This window comes from Culex pipiens, chromosome 2 (assembly GCF_016801865.2).
Source record: "Culex pipiens pallens isolate TS chromosome 2, TS_CPP_V2, whole genome shotgun sequence".
In the NCBI taxonomy this organism is placed as follows: Eukaryota; Metazoa; Arthropoda; class Insecta; order Diptera; family Culicidae; genus Culex; species Culex pipiens.
The window spans coordinates 113,714,941-113,722,922 of NC_068938.1; positions in this window are offsets into that span (position 1 = coordinate 113,714,941).

The following is a 7,982-nucleotide window of genomic DNA, read 5'->3' on the forward strand; positions in this document are numbered from 1 at the left end:
TTAGCGTGTTGTTAAACTTATGAAAGAAATTTATTAAAACATTTTGGCGGTAATCGTCTAGGTCCGTTTTCCACACAATATTATGTGTTTTAAACTATGGCGCACCGCCGCACGTTTCTGGTATCAGTGACAATAACAGACGAACAGTAGCCTGTCCCATTTTGAGGTCATGTCGAGGAATTTTGGCTGCTCACTTCTTAAATGATAGATTATGATGTTGGGAACAATGTTTTCTTAGTCAAGAAAAAATAATAAAACACTTTCTCGCACCCCTCATCGATTTACTAAAAAAGTCACTTTTTTGAAAAAAACATAAATCGCTTGAAATCAATTCAAAAACTGTTTCAATCAGGTGTGTATTTTTTCAAACGATAGGTTTTTGTCCGTAGATTAAGATTTTTTTATGTTTAATGTTATTTCACGTTCTGATTCCACCGACCAACAAAATTTCTGCGCAGACTCAACTTGAGTAAAATATCAATCAAAGTGGAACGAAACCCGAGAAAATTATGACCGAACTTGCAAGTGATTTAAACACGTAAATAACATTCCAAATGGGCGTAGCTCCAAAACATCATTGTTTACATGAAATTAGTTTCCTGATTCAGATTCAGCGGCCTGCCACGTCGTGTAATTAGAGACCCTAAATAGGGTCTCTAAGTAGGCCTTATTTCTGAATTCTGAGAAATTTTGAAAATTGGGTCCTAAAATAAAGCTTAGATTGCTGATATTATTGTTTACAGTGATAAAGCATATTTATCTCGGGGCAAGACAGTGAGCAAGAGAGTTACTCTGGTTGCTCCCGTTTCCTCTAGTTTGCTCCCGTTTGCTCTGAAATTTTACTTTTGACCGTTTTCAGCTCATTCCTCTCTGTTGCTCTACATTCCTCCAGATTCCTCCCGATTGCTCCCGTTTGCTCTCGGTTGCTCCGAATATTTTAGGAGAGATCTCTTCGAAGAGAGCAAAAAAAGAGAGAAGAGCGAAACAAGGAAATGTAATTTTGTTGTTTGTTTACTCTGAACAGATTCTGTCCCGCCAAGTTATTTTTCCAAACGCTAACTCCAGAATCTAACCTAGTTCCCTGGCATGATTGGACATATTAAATACACTCGGAGTGTCGGTCAGCTAACAGAATGGAACACAGCCTGTGCCTCAAACGGCGGTGGGAACAACGACGTCAACAACGGCCACTTGTCCGGTATTGTCTTGAGAAGGAAGTGGCATTACTCCTACAGAGGCTTGGCGGGGTTCGGTTCAAGTCGACTGGTAGTACAGAGGCAAGAAGACGAATGGCACAAAAGATCCGCATCGGAATCCTGTCCATATTCCTGCTCGAGTTGGCCAGAGATTATCTGCCTCCAATTCTCTTCAATCCGTTTCTGAAAATGCTCGCCGCAATCCGCTCGGAATGCGTTCAATCTGCTGCCGCAGTGACCATCTCGTGGTACTACAAGGAACAGAACCTTGGTTCTGAGACGGTTCATCGTAGTCGAGCTTTGAGCAAAAACATCAACCCGTACGATGGGTGGAGGGAGTGCCCTGAAAGCTGAACTCGTCCAAACCATGGCCGTACTCGGCAAATCCAAAGAAACTATCCTTCAACTGAGGGACAACCTGGAAGCGCCCCAGGTCATTCCGACCATTCTTAAGACCAGCACCTTCACCTAGTTTAGTGACGATTTTGGTTCCAACCTAAACGTTTCGCTGTACCGCGACTAAGCCCGACGACTCGGAACAGAACAAGTGCAACCGGAAGTTCTCCCAAATGCGCAAAGACGAAATGATTTGTCTCGAAGAAGTTGAGCCCATGCTGCAGAAAACCGCTGACCGGCGACAAGAGACCGACCTCGATGACGTAGCACCACCTACCTACCTCTTGCTGATTCCCGAGAACGACGAAACACACGAAGAAAGCCAAGTTGCCGAACTGGACATCCTGTACTGCCGAAGACCGCTCAAAACACGATGGTACTGATTGGGATGCAACCCCCCCCCCCCCCTCTCCCCTCCCCTCGCCTTCCGTCCTCCCACGGAAATTAATGTTTATTTATCAACACGAAAATACAATAAAATTAATAATGACTATCCTATAAACTATAACAAAACCAAAAATAAACGCTGCCAGCATATGACACAATGTCGTGGAATCCTTTTCGCGCCTTCGTACACGTCCTCAATCGACGGTAAATTTGTCCTTGGCCTTGGCCAACGGTCATGTAGGTTCTTCCCATGTATCCATCGGAGTCTGTAGCGTCTGGCCAGACCATGAGTTGTTACAGGAGCCGATCTAGCCTTCAGGAATGTTGCAGTTCACCAAGAATAAACGGAAACAGTTCCTGCAGTCGAGGAGGACTTTTATTCGAACCATGTTCTTATTCCAGAATACCTGGTTATGGCTTTCACCAGTGCACGGGACCAGATCCCTAAGCACATTCTTCAACACGATCTGGGGGAAGAGAAAATTTAAAAAAAATATTAGACATGCTGGAGTTGGACTGTGCGGCAGTTTCCTTCCGGATGTTTTCCAACTCGGTTTAAAACTCTCCGTTAATACTTACCGGAGCCATGGTACTTGGAATGAGTCGCAGAGCAAGGCTTTTCAGCAAATTTAGAGATAAAGCAACATGTTTTACATTTTGTTTTCCCCAAAAAAAGTAATTGGCGCAAAAAGAAGCGAACTTTCAACAGGCAAAATCAAAACTATAAAAAATGACATCAGATGAGAAACGTCAACAATGTCAAAAGTGACATTTCTGAAGAGAAGAGCGAGATTTCTCTCATTTCTCTGAATTTCTCTCGATTCCTCCCGTTTGCTCCCGGAGTAACTCTCGTTTGTTCTGGTTTCTTCACTGTCTTGCCCCGAGATATTTATCTGAGTACAATGACCCTTTGTACGACCACAAAGTGTTTTAAATGGATGTTTAAATCAATTTCGAAAAATTAACCTCCTTCTTGACAGAAAAGGACCTACTAGACAGCTCGTTCCAAGGGGACCATGGTTGATGCATCGAAAAAATGTTGCCTGTCAATTTTTTTTTTCCATTAAAATGAAAAAATATATATATATATATATTTATATATATAAAGAAATGTTTTTTAATCGTGTTTTTTACCGTTGTACATGAAAATTTACACAGGGCTTTAGTACCCAATTGCCAAACTTCGTCTTATGGCTCTATACAGGGTAGTAATCCAAAATTTCGCGAAGCGAAATGAAACGCTGTAGTTTCACCTTACCCTCTTGGCAAATTTCCCCTCTTCTTAGCCGCACGCTGGTTGGTTGAACAAACGTTTCCCAATCAGTCAATCGAGAGACGTGAGATTGATGTATCTAAAATCACCCCCACTCTACCTCATAATTTTCGGATCGTCGACGGGCAACAAGCGGAGGTATAGGAGAATGGGTGCAAAAAGGCGGGGCATACGTCCCCGACCTAAATCAACAAAAAGCGGCTCGGTCAGTCCCGAAAATTCATCCTATTGCTGGACGATGACGAGAACACAGTAGCAGATTGCTTGGTGGCCCAGTAGCAGACGGCCTGGAGGCATGGACACGCCAATACAAGCCAGCCGGCATGAGCGGGAGTTGATCATTGGAACTGGCAACCACCTGGAGTGGCCGCAGTCCCCCGAGGGTGTTCATTTGCGGAACCATGAGAGTTGGGGCAATATGGGTATCAAACTTTAGGGTTTTTGATACTGGACATGAAATTTATCATTTTTGCAGTAGTGGTCATTACCTGGAATAGCCGGAAGTCCCCGAGGATGTACCGCTAAGGGGACATTTGCGGAACCACAAGAGTTGGGGCAATATTGGTATCAAACCTTTGGGGTTTTGATACTGGACATGAAATTTGACATTTTGGCAGTAGTGGCCGGAGGCCCCGGAGATGTTCCAATAAGGGTACATTTGCGGAGCCATAAGAGCAGGGACAATATGGGTATCAAACTTTAGGGTTTTTGATACTGGACATGAAATTTGACACCATCCGAGTGGCCGGAGGCCCCGGGAGCAGGAGTGTAGCCCCCGTTATACAACGTCAAAATAACATGAGACCACCTTTGAGCAGAAATTATTGTCCGTTTCTCTCAAAGGTACACGCCGCGCGGCATTTCAGAATGAGCCGCAGACACTGTTGCCAGCGATTTTCTGCACTTTTGGTGCAATAAAAAACATACCCGGCAACAATGCCATGCAATTCGAAGAAGAACACCAAAAAAAAAAAACAAAACGTTCAGTATGGGATTTGACAGCGCGCATTTGCCGAAAGTGCGGCGCGTCGTTTCGAGGCTGGCATGCCGCGTGTCTTTTTCGGGAATACGCGCAATAATAGATCTTAAGAAATAACTCTTTCGTTCGAATGGTGAACGTCCCAAATGTCAAAATCGCGCAGAAGCACCAACTTTAGAAAATAAAATGATTCCTTTGTGGACCACCATTCATTGAGGTACTCCTGGATATTAGCTCCTGAAAAGTGCTTTAAAAGTGCAAAAATGCCTCACGGCAAGAAAAAGAGGCGGTCCTCACCAGCAGGATCGGCAGATTTGAAGAAGCTATAGAATGCCGAAGCGCTACCTGCAAAGCCAGGCAGTTTGAGCAAGAACGCTCAAAAATTGTCTGGAAACCAGTTCGCTACCCTCCCTGTGGACGTGAGCGAGAAGGAAGAATTTGAACGACGGGAAAAGTTGCCACCCATTTTTGTGAAAACATCGTCATCGGACTTGGTGTGAAAGTGGTTGACCGGATTTATCAAATCTGGTGCTTTACGAGCATCCATTCGCTTGTGTGCTGATGGACTCAAAATTCTGCTACCAAAATTCTGCTGATGGACTCAAACCTGCTACCAGCAACTTTCTTTCACTGAATTTCAGTAAAAATTTACTGAAATCTGCACTACTGAATCTTCAGCAAGTTTTTCAGTAAATAGTAAATTGCTGAAACTTCAGTTTCCTGAAACCAATCAGGATGACAGATGGTAAACTGGATTTTCAGTAAGTTTGAAAATGTCAAAATGACGTAAGAAAAGCTGAATTTTCAGCAATCGAAGATCTGTCAAATAAAACTGAATTTTCAGTAATTATAAGCTGTCAAAGTGAACTGAATTTTCAGTAAGCACGAATTGTCAAACAATACTGAATTTTCAGTAATTCTTTACTGTCAAACTGAACTGTGTCTTCAGTTAATCCGTATAGGCCTGGGTGAAACTGGAATCACTAAAATGGCCATAGCTCAGCGAAAACTCAACCAATTGGCATACTTCTTTATTAGTTGAACTCGTTAGAATGTCCTTTTTCCGAAAATGACCCGCAGAACCCGGAAATGTTCCGGTGGCCGGAGATATTCCGGTGGGTCTCTAGGTCAAAGTGGGTCAAAAATTGCCATTTTTGGGTCCCGCATAATTTTGTTACCGAACTCTTGGGAAAAATAAAAAAAACGATCTTTGTTCTACCCGCAGACAGTGCTGACCGTGGATTTTGAACCACCGGGGATTTTCCGGATTGAACGGGCAGGTTTCCTACCCCGGGGACGCGGATAAAATCTCAACTTACAACGGCACGTTTCGAGAACAAACTAAAATGGCGACCAAATAGACTGGCAGAGCAAATGTCAGAAACATAAATAGACTGGCAGCAATGTTACTGATTTTCAGTAAATTTGATACGGTTTACTGATTTTCAGTAATTCCAAAAGACTAATGCTGAATTTCAGTAAAAATAGGATTACTGAAAATTTTCAGTAAACTTATTTACTGAAAACGAACATCAGGATTTGGTGTGTACCAGAAAGGATTACAACTACATTCGGGATTTCCTGAACAACACCAAGATTGAATACTACAGCCACGACGATCCAGGTAAACGCCCCATGAAACAGGTCCTCCGAGGCCTGTACGACATGGATGTGAGTGTGTTGAAAGAAGAGCTCAAATCTCTGAAGTTGAACGTGGCCGAAGTCTTCAAGATGACGAGACACAACAAGGACATCAAGTATCGTGATCAACTGTACCTGGTTCATCTCGAGAAAGGATGGTTCATCTCGAGAAAGGATCGAGCTGAAAGCAGTTCGGACAATTTTCAATATCATCGTGACTTGGGAACGTTATCGTCCAGTGCACCGTGATGTGACGCAATGTTCGAACTGCTTGCAGTTTGGACATGGTGGAAGGAACTGTTTCATCAAGAGTCGTTGTGCAACCTGCGGAGGTGAGCACAAAACACAAGCTTGCGAAACAATCAACGAGAACATCGAAGCGAAATGCTTCAATTGCGGCGGCGACCATTCTACCAAGAATCGGAGCTGCCCAAAACGAGCTGAGTTTGTAAAAATTCGGCAGCAAGCGACGACGAGGCACCAACCAAATCGTCGCAAAACACCACCAACTTTCACGGATGTGGATTTTCCTGCTTTGGCGTCACCTGGAGCGGGATCTGTTCGAGTGGTTCCAAATCTGCAGCCATTGCCGTTGAATCAGCGACAAAAGGTTGCAGAGAATACAATACCTCCTGGCTTCAGTCAGCAACCGAGGGCAAACCAACCAGCATCAACGGATGAAGGCAGTAGTGACCTGTTTTCACCACAAGAACTTCTGAACATTTTCATCGAGATGACAACAACACTGCGTGGTTGCGAAACTCGTCAGGAACAAGTAAGAACTCTTGGAGCATTCATCTTAAAATACAGTTCGTAGCAAGTTCGTAGTTTACTCGTTCTAGTGATTTTGAATATTTCAATGAATTGGGTCCTAAAATGAAGCTTAGATTGCTGATATTATTGTTCAAAGCGATAAAGCTTATTTTTCTGAGTACAATGACCCTTTGTACGACCATAAAGAGCTTAAAATGGATTTTTAAATCAATTTTGAAAAATTAACCTCGCGGTCCTTCTTGACAGAAAAGCTCCTACTTGACAGCTCGTTCCAAGGGGACCATAGTTGATCCATCGAAAAAATGTTGTCTTGTCAAAAAAAAAATTTGCATTAAAATGAAAAAAAGTGATCAGAAATGGTTTTTAATCGTGTTTTTTACCGTTGTACATAAAAATTGGCATAGGGCTTTAGTACCCAATTCTAGAGTAAATTTTCAAAAGGTCCTATCCGACAAAATAAGCAAACTGAGTTATTTATTGCATGACATTCTGCAAGCCGGAAACTACACGAACCGCTGATCCGATTTTGTAAAAGCCTTTTATTTTTCAAGTTATTGATAAAAAACAAAACAACCTAAAACCACTCTCGAAAAAATTTTCAGTGGACAACGGCAGCCAAGTGGTTGATTGCTCATTTTCTTTTTACCTGAAGTCTCCAGCTTGGAGGGTCGTCGTTCTTGCGCTTCTCGTTCCGGCCAGTGAGATCGACTCAGTTTTGTTTTCGCCGTTGCCGATGTGTCCTCAAAACCAGTGCAGCAGATTCTGAAAAAATATTATCATTAAAAAAATACTAATTTCAGGTTGCAAACCACTACCATCGCTGTATTTTAACAGAAAAACTTACCTGAACTCTAGTTAATCAGCCTTCAAGAAGATTCTAGCACTTCTTTGGCAAAAAATCATTTCAAAAACATCAAAAACTATAAAAATCTGAAAAGTCCTATCCGCAACCAAGCAAAGATTGTTTACATTGTCGTGTAAGTTAAATTGCAAGCACCTATCCGACAGATGTTTACGAGAGCGCGGGTTGGATGTTTTTCTCTCCTAACGGTTTCTCTATCTCACGCTGGAAGCATTGAAACATTTCATGCTCTCAATCAGCTGTTGCCTACACGTTGCGCGAGGATTGGGCGAACATAGTTTTTATAAAAAAGTTGTTCTTTTTAAATAGAGATTTAAATATAATTAAGAAAAGTCCTATGTGCAATGCTGCACACATTTGCTCCAATGTGATAAATCCTATCTGCAAAAAAAGTTCTATGAAGCGTGTCCTATGTGCACTCAAAGGTCGTATGCAACAAATTTATTCAGAAATAAGTTTAAACAAGACTATTGA